A 20,253-nucleotide genomic window follows, 5' to 3' on the forward strand; every position below is an offset into this window, starting at 1 on the left:
CTGATGCTGGGAAAGATTGAGGGCAGGAGGAGAAGGGGATGACAGAGGATAAGATGGTTGGATGGCATCACTGACTCAATGGACATGAGTTTGGGTAGACTTCAGGAGTTGGTGATGGACAGGGAGGCCTGGCGTGCTGCAGTTCATGGGGCCGCAAAGAGTCGGACATGACTGAGTAACTCAACTGAACTGAACTGAACCAGTCCTAATTTGAAGAAAGGAAGGGACCAGATAGAAGGAGTCCAGGCAATATATTATCAGAAGCTGAGAGGCTTCCCTGGTGGTCCAGTGGTTAAGACTGGGCGTCCACTGCAGAGGGTTACAGGGTTCAGTCCCTGGTTAGGGAACTAAGGCCCCGTGGCCAAAACTGAAACAAGTCCATATTAAAAATGACAGAATTTTTAAAAATACAGAAGCTGAAACACGTGTAGAAAGAAATTTCCCTGTGGTAGGTTGTCATCTAATATCTGGCTTTCTAAAGAGTGATTACTTGTGTCATCTTTCTTATCTTCATAACCGTATTTGTTATTAAACTCATCTAAATGAATAAATAAGCACATAACTTGGGAAGAGAGTCAATCAGTCTTTAATTAAACAACTTGTTTTTCTCTCCCAGAAGTTGTCTCACAGAAAACTGTGTTTTGCATATGTGTGCATTGAGTCAGCTGTCAGAGTCAGATGCTGTGGAATGACGTTCTTTAGTAGAAAACAGAGCATAAAATACCTGCATAGAGAAAACCAAATATTCTATGTTATCACTTCTATGTGAAATTTAAAAGAAAACCAATCTATATAACACAATAGAAGCAGAATGGCAGATATAGAGAACAAACTAGTGGTTACCAGTGGGGAGAGGGAAGTGGGGGAGCAAGATAGGGGATTAAAAGATATAAACTACTATTGTATAAAATAAATAAGCAATAATGGAACATTGTACAGCACAGGAAAATATAACCATCATTTTGTAATGACTGTAAATGGAGTATAATCTATAAAAGTGTCAAATCACTATGTACTTCACCCGAAACTAATATAATACTGTAAATCAACTATATTTCAAAAAAAATTTTAAGATATCAGCATAACTCATTTTGAAAGTAAATGTGAAAGGCGCTCAGTTGTGTCCGACTCTTTGCAACCCCGTGGACTATACAATCCATGAAATTCTCCAGGCCAGAATACTGGAGTGGGTAGCCTTTCCCTTCTCCAGGGGATCTTCCCAACCCACGGATCGAACCCAGGTCTCCCGCATTGCAGGTGGATTCTTTACCAGCTGAGCCACAAGGGAAGCCCATAACTCACTTTAACCACCTCTAATTAGTGGATCAACTTTATGGGTAATGTAAACTTGAGAGGGGTGTATGGAAATATTTCTAATCTTATATTTTTAATACAGGTCATAATGGTCTGCGCCACTAATCAACAGAAAAGAGACAAAAGACAATCTCCAGTATAGAAATTACTGACATCACTGAGTTTTAAAATTTTGATCCCTCAGTAAGTACAATAAAGAGAAAATTAATTTGTGGCTAGCAGTACAAATTAAAACCACAAGTACGTTTGTTGGTGCAGTGAGCATTGCAAGATAAAGTAAACAGTGGGCACAGAGTAAAGTTGCAAAGATTCATTTGCTCTATCCGCTGATTTTATACATAAGCAACAGCAGCAAATAATCCAATAAACATGCAGTGAGCACTGGGAGAATGTCACTGGAATTTTATCTGCCAAAGCTTCAGGAATATGTCTTTTTCTCAATTTTATCAGTATATATATAATATAGTGTCTTACGCTACAAGGAAACACTGATCAAAACCTCACAAAAAAGGTATGTGTCATATCCTAGCAAAGATTTTACTCATTCTGATATTGTCAGCTGCTCCATCATCAACAGATGGCGTCTGCTTTCCTCTCATGTTTCCCTGAAGGTTCTCCTTTAAGCCACTGGCCAGAAATTTGGTCTGCAATAAGGAGCAACAGCCTCAGAGCCTCATGAAAAGGATTCTGCCTGGTATTTTTAACAATTGATATTTCAAGGAATAGACTTAGGAGCTTATCTCTTAGAAAATTGTCAGAGGTACTCAGGGTTTCCAGGATGCTTTTGAATTTGGTACCATGAAAGCCAAAACTCAATTAAAAACAACTGAATGAACTCAAGAACATCTCATTGTGATTATTTATTTTGGAATGTTTGTAGAGCTTTTATTATTCTGTTTTCTGAAGGCTCTATGAGAAAGCCCTTTTTCTTTTACGTCAATTGATTTCTTTTTTCCTTTTTGTTTTAATTGTTGTAAAATCTGCATAACTATTTTTAAGTGTACAGTTCAGTGGCATTAATTACATTCACAATGCTGAGTAAACATCATTGTATCTATTGTCAGAAATTTTTCATTACCCCAAACAAAAACTCTGTAACAATTAAGTAATAACTTTCCATGCTCCCCACTTTGTCCTCAGTTCCTGGTAACCTCTAACCTATTTTCTGTCTGTATGGGTTTGTCTACTCCAGATACTTGATATAAGTAGAACCATACAATATTTTATCTTTTATGTCAAGCTTCTTTCACTTAGCATAGTGTTTTCAAGGTTCATCCATTTTATGGCATCTATCAGAACTTCACTTTTTGTGGCCAAAAAATATTTCCTTGTATGTATACATGTTTTGTATATCCGATCATCTGTTCATAGACACTTAGATTGTTTCCATCTTTTGACTATAATGAATAATGCTGCAATGGGCATTTGCCCTAAAGCACCTATTTGAGTCTCCATTTGCAAATTTTGGAGAGGATTGATGTAGGTGAGGAATTGCTGGGTCAATTCTTGACCTCTGTCTGACCTCAACTTAATAACTATATGCTTGCATTATATTCTCTCTGACTCTTCAAATTTCAGAAAAAATATTTTTATTGAGTTCCTTTACTTCTAATGGCAATGTTGTTAGTTGCACGTGTTTATTAAAACTAATCAGAATGTAACTGCACAAACTGAATGCGTAATAAAGGCTATACATGGAGTGTCATATATCAGAATAAATCTCGTGTAATCAGATAGGAAAAGCCCACCATTAAGAATGAAGGGTAATACTTCATGGGTGGAATCAACTCCTTCAGTATTCTTCCAGGAACTGTTCTCAAGTCTCACAGAATCCCAGATGTAGAGGTCGTAAGACAGGTCGCCCCCTGGCAGGCCAGGAAGCTTAGAAGATTGAGGGACATCACAGAGAGAGGAGTTCACACAAATCTGCAGATACTCCAAGCAAAAGCTAATGGGGATGAATTCCCTGGGTTTGGCTTCAAAACCTCAAAGTGGAAGAACAAATACAATTGATGTTTTATTTAATCTCTGGAGAAGAGAGACTATTTAAAAAAAAAAAATTCAGTCCTAGATTTCTTCCAAAATCTTGAACATAGTTGTTTTTATGGTTTTTTATACTTGCTTAATGCCATATGACTCCAGATTTGAAGATCATACCACAGTTTATACTTGCTAATTAACACTGAATGCTGTACCTATGAGAGCAGGCCAAAACACCAGGAGATCACCCTTATTTGAACCAGGAAGATTCCCCTGGAGATAGTTCATGAACACAAAAAGGGACTACTAAGAAAAATTATCCCAAATTCAGAAATAGATAAAAAGATGGTCTCACGTTCCAAAATCATACCTAGAGCATTATCTGACAGGAATGCTCAAGGATTATCTGATCCTCTAGGAGTATGTACTTTAATCATTTACTATTAATTAGGGTATTTTACAAATCTATAAGGATAGTCTTCAATCTCTACAAAAGTAATAATTATTCAAATGATTTTTGTCCTTTGGCAATGTAGATGAATTTTTTTCCTGTGGATGAACAAATGGTTTCTGTTTGGGAGAGACGATTTCATCACAAAGGTGAGAGTGGCGTTGCCTTCATTGTGGCCTTGACCATCTTGTACATTAATCAGTTTTGTGTGTAATAGGGCATCCTTCCTTTCAGTTACTATAAATGCTTCTGCCTTGCATACACTTTTCAGAGCTGGCTCACCATCCCAAGTGATTTCCTCATTTAAGAGTTAAGTGGTTGAGTTGAGTTTCCTCATTTAAGTTGAGTGGTTTCCTCATTTAAGAGTTAAATAAATCTTTGACACAGTGCTCACTTAAAGAAAGAAAATGCTAGAAAAGAATGGCAAGATTATAGCAAAGTTGCAGACTTTCCTAAAAAACAAGAAAGTCCAGATAACATTGGAGCAATAGCTTAAAAATGTTCAGGGGAAATAACTGGCAACTTAGAAGTTACACTTAGTTCATAGATCATCCTTGACTGAGGTAAAATAAAGATACTTACAGACCCACAGTGATAAAAAGAGTTAACAACCTCTTTGAAAGAACTATTAAGGGGAAAATTTCAATGAGAAGAAAAGTAAACTACATAGGAATGGATGAAGTTCTTTTTAAAAAAGAATAGTGAAACTAACATTCTAGAAAGCAGTAATGTAAAACTGGAGAAATTAAAAGGGAGTTTAATGTATGTGAAAACTTTTTATCCTTTTGGAGAACAAAAAAATAATGAACAAGTCTCAATTTGTTTACAAAATTTAGCTGATTATATATTTTTAAATTTTAAAGTTACCAAAAATATTACAGATGCAATTCATAAGTTCCAAACCAGCACAGGGAAAAATAAAAATAACCTACATGAAGGAAACTCTATCAACCCAGAAGAAAAAAGAAAGGATAGTAAGCCAGACAGGCAAAATTAGATACTGGAAAAAAGTACAACCACGTCAGTAATCATTAAAAAACATAAATAAATTAAACTCATCTATTTGAAAAAAAAGGATATTGTCAGGTGAATTTTATTCAGCTATGTGGTGTTTTCATGAGATACTAAAATCTCCTTGGACTTCAACGAGATCAAACCAGTCCATCCTAAAGGAAATCAATCCTGAATATTGATTCGAAGGACTGATGCTGAAGCTGAAGTTCCAATACTTTGGCCACCTGATGTGAAGAACTGACTCATTGGAAAAGACCCTGATGCTGGGAAAGATTGAAGGCAGGAGGAGAAGGGGATGACAGAGGATGAGATGGTTGGATGACATCACCAGCTTGATGGACATGAGTTTGAACAAGCTTCAGGAGTTGGTGATGGACAGGGAAGCCTAGCATGCTACAGTCCACGGGGACATGACTGAGCAACTGAACTGAACTGAAAACAAACCTCAAGAAAATATTGAAAGTAAAGACACAAAAACATATTCCAGGCAAATATGAAAAGCAATACAATACAGCATATTATTATCCAACAAAATAGAATTTAAGGTGAAATAGTTAATAGATACAAAAAGTTACCCTGTAATAACAAAGAAAAATTTCCTAGCAGTAAAGTATGAAAAAAATCACAAAATTACATGCACTCACTGTGTATTTTCAAAATATGTAAAGCCAAAAATGACAGGATTACAATGTAAAATTGATACACCTCTATCAACAGAAAGATCTATTTTGGAAATATTATTGAGACTAAATATTTCGATGAAATATTAATAAGCTTACTATAAGAACAAACATAAAATATTTGCTAAAACTGTTTTGCCTACTAGATCATGAAGGATATTGTGATTAATTTTAAAGAACTGATACTGCTAAGAATACATTCTCTTATGACAATACAATTTAACTGTAAGTCAAGCAATAAAGAGATAATGAATATCACATGTGTCTGATCCAGCTTGAGCTCTGTTCCCCACATATTATGGAATAATTCATAGGTTAAAGAAAACATCATAGTAAAAATAAGAACATATTTGAAACAAAACAGCATTAGAACTACTATATGCCAAAACTTATGAAATAGAGCCAAATGTGACATAATTAGAGAATGTATGGCCTAAATATATTTTTAAAGGAATACTGAAAGTAAATGAATTAAGTAGGCAGCCTATGAATCTGAGGGGAAAATCAATAAATTCAAAGATAAAAAAGGAACTAATATATATGAGTCAAATGAAAAAGATTAATTAGAAAACGTAGAGATCATTTGTAAGACAAATATTTTTTAACTAATTACATAACTTTTTTTTTTTTAAGTTTGGCAATACTGATCAAGAAAAAGAAGAGAAAATACAAATAACAATTTCTGGGGAAAAAAAAGGGAAATAACTCTGAACACATATGATATTTTTAAAGCTTAACAGAGTATGGTGAACAAGTTCAAGCCAATATATTTGAAAACAGTCAAAATGGGCAATTTTCTAGGGAAAAATGCAAATCACTAGAAGTTACTTTATAACCTTAACAGTATGATTTTGTATAAGTTTACTTTTAGTATCTTCTACCAAGAATAGATACAAAACTCAGATCAGCTACCAGATCTTCAGTGAACAAATAAATTTTACATAATATATACACAATACATAATAATTTTAAAGAATAGGAAAAGGGAGAGATCCCCTTAGAAATATCAAAAGATGATACATACAATTCAAGGTAATCAAATATTCACTGGAAGGATTGATGCTAAAGTGGAAGCTCCAATACTTTGGTTACATGAGTCATTTCTGACTCATTGGAAATGATCCTGACGCTGGGAAAGGTTGAGGGCAGGAGGAGAAGGGGGCGACAGAGGATGAGATGGTTGGATGGCATCACCAACCCAATGGACACGAGTTGGAGCAAGCTCCAGGAGATAGCGAAGGACAGGGAGGCCTGGTGTGCTGCAGTTCATGAGATGGCAAAGAGTTGAATGTGACTTAGCAGCTGAGCAACAACAAGAGTTCAAGGAAAGAAAAGTGTTGGTTTAGTTACTAGTCATGTCCAACTCTTAGGCAACACCAAGGACTGTAGGACCAGGCTCTTCTGTCCATGGGATTTCCCAGACAAGAACACTGGAGTGGGTTGCCATTTCCTCCTCCAGGGGATTTTTCCAACCCAGGAATTGAAGTCGCATCTCCTGCATTGGCAGGTGGGTTCTTTACCACTGAGCCACCGGGGAAGTATAGTTATATCATAAAAGCAGATTCAAAAAATTGCTAACTAAAATATTAGTAAATACAATCCACTAATGTAACATCTTTTAAAAATCAGTACAGTATAACAAAAAAACAAAAACAAAAACAAATAACCTAGTAGAGTTTATCTCAGAAATGTAAGGATAATTTGCTACTAGAAAAAAAACTTTACAGATTAACAGATTAAGGGAGAAAAATGATTTCACCATCTAAATAAATGAAAAACATAATTTAATTGAATCAATAGCTCACTAATCATAAGGACTCTATATACAAAATAGAAGGTAGCTTTTGTTAAGTCTAGATAAGAATTTCTACCAAAAATCTACAAGATAAGACACAGATACTGGCATCATTTAAAAAACATTTTCTGTGAACACCAATTTTAGAGTGCATGATACTAGAAGTCTTAGCAAGACAATAGTAAAGAAATGAATTAAATACCTAAGAACTGGAAAAGAAAAACCAACACTTTATTACTTATAGATAATACAATTATCTACATTAAAAAATCTAAGAAAGTTTGCAAAAACATCATTAAAACCAAATAAGACAATTCACAGAGATTTCTGAATTTAAGACCACCATAAAATCAGTATTTTTCTCTGCAACAGAATAAAATACTGTCTTAATATAATAATTTGTAAAAGAAAAATCTATTCTATAAAAACTTGTTTTGTCTATCTGAAAGCCTACAGGCTTTTATTCTTTATCATTCAGTGTTAGAAATTTTGCCAGGACACACTTGAATGTCTGTCTCTACTCCTCAGTCCTCTTTGAAATTCCATGAGATTTTCTACCTCGGGATTAAGTCTCCCTTTACTTTGTGAATGTTTTCTTTTAATGTTTGTTTAGTTGTTATTAGTCCCCAGGATCTGTCTCGGTCTCTTTTCCCTCGTGATCTCTGCCTCTTCATACATTTGCTCTGTGCTCTGAAATGATTCTTGTGCTCCATCCTCCAATCCACTGATTGGGACCTCAACCAGCTCTTCACTCATTATCACCAAAGCTCGGGCACCCAGCAGGGTATCTCTCAGCAGAGATTTAAACAGAGACTTTACCAACGTCCAACAGCATAAGGTTGTATACATCCAACTGGCTCAGGAAAGACAAGTAAGATTCCCCCAGAGAGGGAAAAGGAAACCCACTCCATTATTCTTGCCTGGAGAATTCCATGGACAGAGCAGCCTGTCCTCTGTCCACAGGGTCCATAGTGGGCGGACTACAGTCCATGGAGTAACAAAGAGTCAGACACGACTGAGTGACTAACACTTTCAAGACTTTACCAATGTCCAACAGCATGAGGTTGTGTATATCCAACTAGCTCAGGAAAGACAAGTAGCAGGGAGTAGAGGACAAATAATTGGTTGTGTATTTCCACTCATGCACTTGGCAAAAAAGATCCCACTCAGCTTAGCATCAAAATGTAAAATACTACAGTACATTACAATATATGTAAGAAAAATGCAGAAAATCATTAGAGATACAATTCTAAAATATTATAGAAAGATTTAAGGACTAAATAAATGGGAGATATACTGTATTCATAGATGAAAATGGTCAATATGATAAAAATGTGAGGTCTCTCCAAATTAGTCTAAAATTCAACACAAAAATTGCACCAAAAATTGATTGAGTTTGGTGAATTTGAATCTAAAATTCATATGGAAGATTATAAATTCAAGAATTATCAAGATAGCTCCAATAAAATAAAAGAGAGATGAAACTTGACTATGATATGTCAAGGCTTATTTTAAAGTTTGAATAACTAAATAAGCTTGATAGTATTAATAAATGCAATGACAGAATTACACATAATTGCAATAGTGGTGAAAGACAAGTAATAATCTCAAGCTTATTTGGGAGTTCAACAAATTATGGTGGGGTCAATCCACCAGTGGATGAGAGCAAACATTTTAAAACTTCTATAGACCTTTTAACTAAAACTGGAATAAATATTAATCTTGACCAATACTTAATATGCAGGCAGACACTGCAACCTTCCAAGGGGCTTATGTCAGTAAATAGGGGTCACCTACAGTGGGGTGAGTATCCCAAGGGAAGTGGCAGTACCCCAACACAAAACTCCTCTCAGCCACTATGAACAGACCCTTGAAAATGCTCCAGATTAAGTTTACAGAGATAACACCATATTTCAAATACATTCACCAGATCGCTTACAGGAAGATCATGGCAACAAAGGCTCTGAACCAGAAATACATAAAAGGCTACAGATTGTCGTCCATGTGGTTGATTTTGAAAAAGAGGACCTTTAAAATACAGTACAAAATTCACCATATTTCATAATAAAATAGGCAAGAGAGATGAAAATCTGTTGTTCTACAAAGAGGTTCACGGTTTAGTTTGTGGCAAGTTATGTAAAATAATTGTCAAATTTACATTTGAGCTACACATTTATTTTCCTTTACAAAGTGATGAGAGTTCCTTGCTTGTTGACCTTCTCTATGATAAAAAAACAGCTCTAAGCAGTTCGCTACTAAAAAACGTTTCCCCAAAAAAATCACGTTTAATCTGCCCCTTAAAGAGTAAGATAACGTTTTTAAATGGTTGAAGAAAAAACTGCTTTTTAAAACTCAGACTATGAATTAAACCTTTTGAAATGGAATAATCTGGACTGTTCCCATGATTATGCAATTTTATTGCAACAAGTAAGTAAGTAAGTGTTAGTCACCCAGTCCTGCCTTACTCTTTGCAACCCCTTGGACTGCAGCCCACCGGGCTCTTCTGTCCATGAGATTTTTCAGGCGAGGATACTGGAGTGGGTTGCCATTTCCCAATCCAGGGATCGAATCCGGGTCTCCTGCACTGCAGGCAGATTCTTTACCGACTGAGCTACAAGGGAAGCCCCTTTATTGCAATAACAATACAAATATACCTTCTATAAAACATGTAATGGATGCATATTTAAACTGGAGAATGCCACAGCTGAAAAATCCCACATGTCCCAACAAAGACCCAGCACAGTCAAATAAATAAATAAATTTTTTTTAATTGGAGAAACATAGTTTCCTAACCTGTTTAACAATTATTCAAATGAAACACTTCTGTAGGTTTTGAAGAAGATCCCCCGCCATGTGTGAAGTCTGGTGATGAACAAAACCCTCATTTCACGTAGTGGGGAAAACAGATAAGTAGATTGACTGGCCATCACTGTAAAGTGCAGGAAATGCCACGTGAGTAGGGTTCCTAATTCAGTCCTGAGGAGGAAATGAAAGCCTCCTGGATGAAGCAATATCATAGCTGAAATCTGAAAGGCACATACGAAAAGTTACATTGGCATGCTCCTACTGTGCTCAGGCACGTCCAGCTCTGCAGCCCCATGGACTGTAACCTGCCAGTCTCCTTGTCCATGGGATTCTCCAGGCAAGACTCCTGGAGCGGGTTGCCATTCCCTTCTCCAGGGGGTCTTCCTGACCCAGGGATCAAACCCATGTCTCCTGCATTGGCAGGTGGATTCTTTACCCCTGGAGCCATCTGGGAAGCCCCATGTTGCAGTAGGAGGGACTAAAAGAGAGTGGGAGGTTCACCCAGACAGACCACAGCAGAGCAGGCCCTCTGGCTTCAGAAGGGAATGCTGCTTTTCTTATTCTGACATCACAGAACCTGACCCTGAAAGTTTAGGGGAGTTTCTTCTGGAAACTGAGACAGGTAATGTCACCAAGGGACACATGGAGAGATGGCAGCTGAGAGCACAGTGAGGTCTGGATGAGGACAGCTACCTTCCTCTGCAGACCCTTTCCCATCACCTGGTAACACTGTCTTTAGCCCCTCATCTGTCCCTGTCCCATAAATATTCTACCCATGCATCAGGATCAGTGACCTGACCCCAGACCAACTGTGTCACTCTTCTTCAAATCTTCGTCTTACTTATAGTTGACCAAAAAAGCCATATCTAAGTTGATACTTGAATATAGGGGGAAATGTAATAATTTATGTCTCTCTCCTTGTGCCCCAAGCAAAGTTATCAGGAAGTTCTCTTCATTGTATTTGTTGCTCAGTTGTGAGCCCATGGATTATAGTCCACCAGGCTCCTCTGTTCATGGGATTCTCCAGGCAAGAATAGTGGAGTGAGGAGCCATTCCCTTGTCCAGGGGATCTCGCAACCCAGGGATCAAACCCACATCTCTTGCACTGCAGGCATATTCTTTACCATCTGAGCCACCAGGAAAGCTCATTCTCTTCATTATTTTTTCTTTTATCTGAAGCCCAGTGATGTGAATATTTTTATTTCCTTTGCCAGTGTCCCTTCTGTGTACATCTCCCCCAGGAACCTCTTGGGTACAGGACATATGAAGAATTAACAGGTCCCTAACCCAGTAATACTCAAATTTTAGTGGGCACACAAATCACTTGTGAGGGAGAAGAGTGTCGTGTTAAACACAGTCATTTCAGTTCAGTCACTCAATCATGTCCAACTCTTTGCAACCCCATGGACTGAAGCACACCAGGCTTCCCTGTCCATCACCAACTCCCGGAGTCTACCCAAACGCATGTCCATTGAGTCGGTGATGCCATCCAACCATCTCATCCTCTGCCATTCCCTCTCCTCCTGCCTTCAATCTTTCCCAGCATCAGGGTCTTTTCCACTGAGTCAGGGTCGTTTCCAATGAGTCAGTCAGTTAAACACAGTAGGTCTTGAGGAAGACTTTTTGTCAAGTGTACACTTCTGACAAAATTCTAAGTTAGCAAGGTCCTATGCCATTTTATTACTTTCCAAACTCTCCCCAATTTCCTGAAATAAGAAAGTACCTGGTTTCTGTGAATGAAGTTATTAGTTCAACCCCAGAAGATATATATGTGTGTGTGTGTGTGTGTGTATACACACACACACATATGTTTAGTTGCTCAGTCTTGTCCAACTCTTTGTGACCCCATGGACTGTAGCCTGCCAGGCTCCTCTGTCCTGGAATTTTCCAGGCAAGAATACCGGAGTGGGTTGTCATGCCCTCCTCCAGGAGATCTTCCCGACTCAGGGAGGGAGCCCACATCTCTTGTACTCTGGGCAGATTCTTTATTGCTGTACCACTGGGGATAAGATTACATGTAGTGTTATATACACAGTACTACTATATATATATACATATATATATATATACACACACATATACATATAAACTACATGTTATAAGCTGAATCGTGCCCCCCAAAATTCCTGTGTTGAAATTCTGAATCCCTTATACCTCTGAAAGTGACTGTATTTGGATATACACTCTTTGAAGGGATGGTAAGTGAAGATGGGACGGTTAGAGTGGGACCCTAATTTAACCTAACTGCTGTCCTTATAGCAAGAGGAGATTTGGATGCACAAAGAGACAGACACCAGGGGTGCTCACACACAGAGGAAAAACAGCGAAAAGGCAGCCATCTGCAAACCAAGGAGAGAAGCCCCAGGAATAACCAAACCTGCCAACACCTTGATCTTGGACTCCAGAACCATGGAAAATAAATTCTTGTTTAAAACCCAGTTAGTGGTATGTTGATACAGCAGCCTTAGGAAACAAATGCACTGTCGTATTAAAAGAATTTGCATGTCTGATTCACTGAATGTCTGCAACTTAAGAGGAAATAATGAAAATAGTACAGGTAACTGCAAGATGGAAATAGACACTTTCAAAATAGTCCATCTGACTTTCAAAAATGGAAACAGCATGAATTCCAAAAATTGCAGGTGGGTACAGTTGAACTGAATTCCCTTGACAACATTTTGGACAGGATTGTTAAACAGGTGGCTGGTGAGCTCTTAGAAAATAGAGCCATAAAGGAAAGTCCAGGTTCACTCAGATTAAGGCATGCTGAGCTACCCTCATTTCCTCTATTGATAGGTTAGTTGATGGAGATCATGGGAAGGCTACAATCATACTGTATCTGGATTTCAGTAAGATATTTTATAAAAGGTTGTCACGTGATTCTTCAGAGAAAGACAGAGAAATGTAGACTGAGCGAGGCTTGGCATCAGGTGGATTTGTGGCTGACTGAAATCTATGAACCTGGGATGTTAATCAAGGAAGCATTAAAAACTCGAAGATTAACTCCCATAGGCATGAGACTTCCCTCGTGGTTCAGTGGTTAAGATGCCATGCTGCGAGTTCAGGGGCATGGGTTCTATTTCTGGTCAGGGAATTAAGATTTCACATGCTGTTCAGTGCAACTAAAAGATAAAAAAATAAAATAAAGGCCTGTGGGGATGTAAAAAATGTGTTTTTTTTTAAAGCCCAACAGATATGCCCATAACAGTGATGTGTACAGAATTGCATACGTACGTGCTCTGAAATTACATGTGGCAAAGATAGCTCACTGTCTTACAATAATTATTTTCTCTTTCTTTCAGATAATAGAACAAACAAAAGAAAAGACTGAGTAGATGAACAAACAAAGGAAAAGACTACTTTTCCCAGCCTTGTTGGCAAGTTGAAATAACCATTTGACTAAGACCTGTCCAATAGATTAAGAACAGATTTGATACGCTCTGGAAATCCTGTCCTTAAAATGACGAGGTGCCCCTTCTTCGCTTTTGCCCTTCATAATGATTAGGATATGAACTTGTTGTGAGCCAACTTGGCCTAGGGATTGGGAAGAAATAAGAAAGAAGGTAGCTGGATCTCTGAATCCGCAGAACCTGCCTACAGCTCTAGACTTATACCCAGATAGTTCAGAAAGAAAGAAACGTCTATCTTATTTAAGCCACTATTATGTTGCATCTCTGTTGAGCACCTGAACCATATCCTAAGTAACTGAGTATGTTTTTCTGATTGTCAGGGGACATTAAGCTGGGGAGGAAAACCAAACCATTCAACATCAACCAGAAAATCTAAATAAGCTGGAAGAACCTAAACTCATGATCCATTTCAACAATCTTGCATTTATGTTTAAATAATCAGTTGCATAATAAAATGTAGGATGGTCTACCATAAAACAAGGTCATGTGTTTTTTTTAAAGATTTTTTAAAAATCTGAACTCAAAGCCACACTCTTAGGCTACAGTAAACAACTGTGGTGTCATGATCAATGATATTAAGATCCTTACTTGGTCCATCCTGGTTAGATGACAGAAGAGCCAGAGGGTGACCAGGACACAAAGTGCATGGGCTGACCTCCACAGGTGCACAAACAGAAAATGGGTTCATTCTCTCCCCACTCCTCCATTCTCCTTTCCTCACCACTTGACACCTCATGCAAACTTCATAGCTTTAGGGTTACTTCCATTCATAATTAGAGTCGCATAATTCCAAACTCATTTTCACATATCAAAAGTGTCAGTCTTAATGAAGGTAAGTTGAGAGGGAGACATTTCACCATGCACCTTTGGTTTTTGAACCATAAATTCCAGCATAAATCAAAAGTTCAATATCACATCCAACTCAAAGCCTCTCCCTTCTGCCACTGCAGGTGGGGCTCTTGGCTCAAGGCAACAAGGAAGAAGTTATGACCTGTTCTTCCATCTTCTTTCCTGGCCCCCTTCTCATCCTCTTCTTCCACTCACCCTGCTTCTGTCAGGAAGAACAGGTCAGAAAGGGGGTAGAGAGAAATAGAACACCAAAATAATAATAATAATAGTAATCATTTATCATAATAATGCTCCTGTGATTCAGCTGGTAAAGAATCCACCTGCAATGGGGGAGACCCGAGTTCAATCCCTGGGTTGGGAAGATCCCTGGAGAAGGGAAGGGCTACCCACTCCAGTATTCTGGCCTGGAGAATTCCATGGGTTATACAGTCCATGGGGTCACAAAGAGTCGGACATGACTGAGTGACATTCACTTTCATTTTCACTATAGGATCAAAAGTCTTTCCATTTAGCTGGAGCTATGGACATTCCCTCTCTTGGCTCAGCTTCTGGCTGTCCCATTCTCCATCATGGCAGGAGCCCAAAGCTGGCCCACACACAAAGCCAGGCATTCATCAGTAGTCCTTATAGGAATCCCTAAACCGTATAATTCCCTGACTTAATAACAGATTCCACCTCAATTTTTGTTAACCTGTTTCATACCCTGGTATCTGTGTAATGGAGCCCATGGCCTCCCTCTTGCAGGTACCCCAACCTCTGGGAGCAATCCTCTGGGATCCCCTCATACTCTGTTCATGGGCACCTCTACATCCCCATGGAAAAAGAAAGAGAAAAGTCAAAAAGTTTACCCTAAGTCTGTGGATCCCTATGCTAACCCAATCAGCTGTCTCACTGAGCTCTCCTTTCTGTAGCTGGCCTGCCACAGATAGGAACTTCCATCTCTTGTTGTGAGTGAGTGATAGTTGCTCAGTTATGTCCGACTCTTGGTGACCCCATGGACTATAGCCTGCCAAGCTCCTCTGTCCATGGAATTCTCCAGGCAAGAATACTGGAGTGGGTTCCCATTTCCTATTAAGTTCTCAAAAAGTATAGTCTAGTAGCTCTTCCTTCAAATGTGAGGGAATTTGGGGGTTGAAAGAGACCATTCATTGTCCCCCAAAATATGTTCTCCTCTTTTTTCATAGTATTAGGCTTTTAGCACATAACTAACAGCATGTGGTTACCCAATCAGCAATTTTATTTCCCTCATTTCATTGTAGCTATGATTCTGGATTCGAATTTAGGTCTATCACATTAAGAATTTGCATAAGATTAGAAGGCAGAAGGCAGGTACAGACACCTGGCTCCTGCTGCTGGTACAAGGTCATGGCTTCTTCTCCAGACCAGCTGTTCTTAGCAGGGTCCCAACTTGATCTTTACGTAATTTTATTCCTTAATTTCAGCACCATTTCCCACCTGGAAGAGCAGGGAACTTTCAAACCCAACAAGTCCTTCCTCCTCTCTTTTTTTAACAGTCTCTCCTTTTGTTTCCCTCTCCATTTTAGTATAAGAGGCAGGAATATGCCATCAGGCAGCTTCAATTGTCTGTGAGACACCTCCTTAGTTGTGGGCCACCCAGTTCACCAGGTGCCTTCTCTACTTTCATGTTAATTCAGGCGACAATCTTGCTAAACTTTCTGCCATTCGGTAACAAACAGAGTGCGCAGTAAGTTTTCCTCACCTTCCTCTCAGCCCTCACCACAGCATCATTAGAGACCACTGCATTTCAATGGCCAGTTTCTTCCTGGCTCTTTAATCTTTCATAAACTCTCTCCTCAAAGTCCCTCCTGCCTCTGCCCACTGTCTACTTCCAAAGACACTTCCACATTTTAGATGTTCGTTACAGAATCACCCTAAAATCTGTATTGCTTATCTATTGGTGTGTCATAAATTCCCACAAAGTGTAGTGGCTGAAAACAGAGTTTCTTTGGGTCAGTAATTCAGGACTTTATTGAGTGGTTGTGGCTCAGAGCCTCTCATGAGTTTAGGGTCAGGATGTGTCATGAGCTGCATGTTTGTGTCCTTCATAATTCACAGGTAGAAACTCTACTCCCTACTAAGATTATAGCAGGAAATGATGCCTTTGAGAAGTTTAATAAGGTTCAGATGAAGTCATGGGGGTGGAGCCCCTCAGGCTGTGGTTAGTTAGCATCCTTACAAGAAGCCTGGACTAGAGTTCCCTCTCTGCACCATGTGAAGACACAACCAGAGGCTGGCTGTCCATAAACCAAAAGAGGGTCCTTGCCAAGCATCAAATCTGTTGTGCCCTGATCTTGGACTTCCTAGTCTCCTGAACTGTGAAAAATAAAAATAGGTTGTTTGAACCACCCAGTCTATGGTATTTGGTTATAGCAGGTCAAACTAAGATAGGAGGTCAGCAAGGGCTTCAATCATCTCAAAGCTTGACTAGGGCTGAAGAATCTAATTTCAAGAGGACTCACTCACATGGCTACTGTCAGGAAAGCCTCAACTCCTCACCTCATGGGTCTTGCCATGATTCTAAGGTCAGGGCACAAAACAACAACCAAAAAAAAAAAAAATCCAAGATGATCCCAGAACATCTTTTAGTGACAGAAAGTTTAAAAAACATACATTTTAATGACAGCATGTCCAGAGGATCTAAGAACAAATTTATAAAGGCTTCTGGTGGCCAAAACTAATAGGGTTTGGGCAACAAAATAAATAAAACTACATTGCTTTATCACTCAAAGAGTAAAGTAAACATGAGTCCATGCTTATATAAATAAATAACTGAATAAATAAAGAGAAAAGGTAAAGCTTCCTTAAGGAAGAAGACCAATTAATAAACATAGAAGGAATCAGGAAAACAGAAAATCACCATTAGAATACCACAATATGTATTGCTGCAGACAAGATTAATTGATAATTGCTAAAAACAGTGAGAAATGGAGTATCTTTTCATACTTATATATCTCCCAAATTTACTAACTACTATTGTGGTTTGAAAATATGACAACAAATCCTGTTATACCTCTTACTCCAGGAGGTGGAGTATAATACCCTTCCCTTTGAGTGTGGGTCAGACCTAGGGACGACTTCTAATGAATAGATTAGAGAAAGGGAAAAATAATAACTCTCCAGTGGAGAGAGCTAACAGACATCACCTAACCAGCTGATCAGGGTTCATGTCACCTGTAATTCTGTTGTTGTTCAGTCGCTCGGTCATGCCTGACTCTTTGCAGCCCCATGGACTGCAGCACACCAGACTTTCCTATTCTTCACTATCTCCCAAAGTTTGCTCAGACTCAAGCCCAGTAGCCATAATTAGCCATGTTGATGTTAGATGCCCACTGATATGACATAATGAGAAGGGCATGTCACCTCTAATGTTCTTTCCTGAAATCCATAACCAGTGTATTTATGAGAAAATATCAGATAAACCCAAATTGAGGGACATTCTGCAAAATACCTAACCACTACTCTTCAAAATGTTTAAGGTCATGAAAGAAAAAGATAGAAAAATGGTCCAAGATGGAGGAAACTAAGGAGACGTGATGACTAAACTCAATGTGGTACCCTGGGACAGAAAATGAGCATTAATAGAAACACTTGGTAAACCTAAGTAAAGCCAGTAGTTTAGTTGATAATATTGACCGATGCTAATCTCTCAGTTTTGATAAATGTGCCATGGTTAGGTGAGATGTCGACTTCAGGAAAAGCTAGTGTATCAGAACACTTCATATTGTTACTAACTCTTTAGTAAATATAAAAAGATTTCAAACTAAAAAGTTAAGAAAACTAGGTATGGCTGCAAATAATATGGTGAGAGGTGCAGATGGAGATATCTGATCTGCGAGGTAGGAGGTCAAGTAATTTGCTGAGAAAAGTAAGGGTAGAACAAAGGGACTGCTGAAAGCCCTTATTACTTCTTGCCAGAAAGTCTACTCGGCATTTTAACAAATTATCCCCCCAAATCACCATACTGTGCTGTAATTGTGCTATGTCTACATATATCTGCCACCCCTGTGTTTTCTGGGCATGCTATAGTGATGTAAGAGATTCAAATGTACCTTTTCAGCAAAAGGAGAAGTTTCCTGATTGGTGGCCTGAGGCAAGAAGAGATGACCTTTCACCTGGGGCAATCATGAATCCCAACGTCCCTCTGTGTGACACCAATAAACAGCATGTCCAGCCACTGAACCCAGGATCTTAATATCTGTGACAGCACCTCTGTCAAATGGTCTGCTAATCATTGATACAGAGCTGAGATTAATAAAAAAAAAATATACTGTTTACCCAAGTTTCATTTTCATAGTATCTTGTTATATTGGTATATAGTTTATATCCTCTATCTTAGTAGGTAAGTCACTAGCATCTAGTTGAAGTGCACAAAAGCAAATAACATTTAGCAGTAGCTTCATGATCTATCAAGAATGATGTCTTTATTTTTCTTAAACGTGTGATATGTTACACCACCCAGAGAGAAAATAAAACACAGAGTGTAGGATACACACATACTAACCATAAAAACAACCATATTGTAACACCAAAATATATTTATAAAATTGGTCAAGGAAATTGAATTTAACATATGCTGTTATCATACAAGTATTTTTAATGAAATAACACTTTGTATTTATATAGCACCTTTCTTCTAAGGAGCAAAAATATGGCTCAGATATTATTACTCATTCTCACACCATCCTTGACAGGTGGGTAAGTAGCAACATTTATACCAAGTTTTAATCACCGAGAAACCAAGAATGCATTGAGAGAGCAAACAAACCACATGCAATGAGCCAGAAACTTGGAATTTTCCAGCCCCAAATGCCCAATGTGTTCTATTCACTCTCTTCTCCAAAATCTTAGAAGCTAGTTTTAATACTGGGGGGAAAAAAGAGAGAAAGAAACACTTGAAGAATAAAAAAGGTTTATAGCAGCTACTAGGAAGCTGATGGTAGAACCTAGATTAGAAACTGCTGAAAGTTAAAAATAGTGCCCAAACCTTGATCATCTACTTGGGCAATCTATACTATAGTCCAGGAAAAACTAAAGTACCTTTCTAAAATATGATTCAAACTGTTGTCAAAGCTTTTTGTAGATACCCGAGTAGAAGTAAAGTCTTTTTCTCAACCAATTATCATTCAATGTGCAGGTGGCCACAGCAAATCAATTAGCAATAAAGGGTAAATACATCTGAGGAGCACGGAAAGTCTTGCATAAAACATAACAAGACAGGAGATTTTGGATGACAGCTTCCTGAGAAGGTCTTCAAAAAATTATTCAAAGGACCAAAAAGTTACTTTAAAGATAAATGTAAATTACAGACATAGTTGCTTCCCAGATGGCTCAGCGCTAAAGAACCTGCCTGCCAATGCAAGAGCCACAAGAGACATGGGTTTGAGCCCTGGGTCAAGAAAAATCCCCTGGAGAAAGAAATGGCAACACACTCCAGTGTTCTTGCCTGGAGAATCCCATGGACAGAGGAGCCTGGCAGGCTATAGTCCACGGGGTCGCAAAGAGTCGGACATGAATGAGCACACATGCCCACATGCACACGTGCTCACGTATAGACATAGTTTGAGCCTAAAAGTATCCCTTGAAATAAGAAAATTACTGTAGGATAAATTCTTTAAGAGCCATAATGTCTTTTAAAAGGTTTTAATGTATTTAATCTCCAGTTAACTTTAAGGTATCTAAAGATGTAGTTCCCCCACACACACCTTTTTTCAGATAAAACGCAGTGTCTGAGAATGTTTATCATATCCACCAATGTATTCAACCAATGTCAGCAAACCTAAGGGCAGCATCAGACGTAAAGGGAATAATGAAGATGTTCAGAAAATTTCTGAATCAAAGGGACTAAGAGGGAATTCACATTACACTCTAATAGCAAATCTAAATTACAAAAAAAAAACAAATATATTGCAAATATATGCAGTCGATATTTATTAA

The 20,253-nt window shown here is 38.3% G+C and overlaps 1 long non-coding RNA gene across 1 annotated transcript in view; it reads right to left on the bottom strand.

Annotated features, from left to right (window-relative positions):
• Positions 1 to 593: 593 nt before the first annotated feature.
• Positions 594 to 20,253, bottom strand: part of LOC122434090 — a 35,820-nt gene continuing 16,160 nt past the window's right edge. The window contains exon 3 of the long non-coding RNA XR_006267237.1: positions 594 to 724. This is a non-coding gene — a long non-coding RNA (uncharacterized LOC122434090). The remainder of the gene's footprint in view (positions 725 to 20,253) is intronic.

Source organism: Cervus canadensis, chromosome 33 (genome assembly GCF_019320065.1).
Source record: "Cervus canadensis isolate Bull #8, Minnesota chromosome 33, ASM1932006v1, whole genome shotgun sequence".
NCBI lineage: Eukaryota > Metazoa > Chordata > Mammalia > Artiodactyla > Cervidae > Cervus > Cervus canadensis.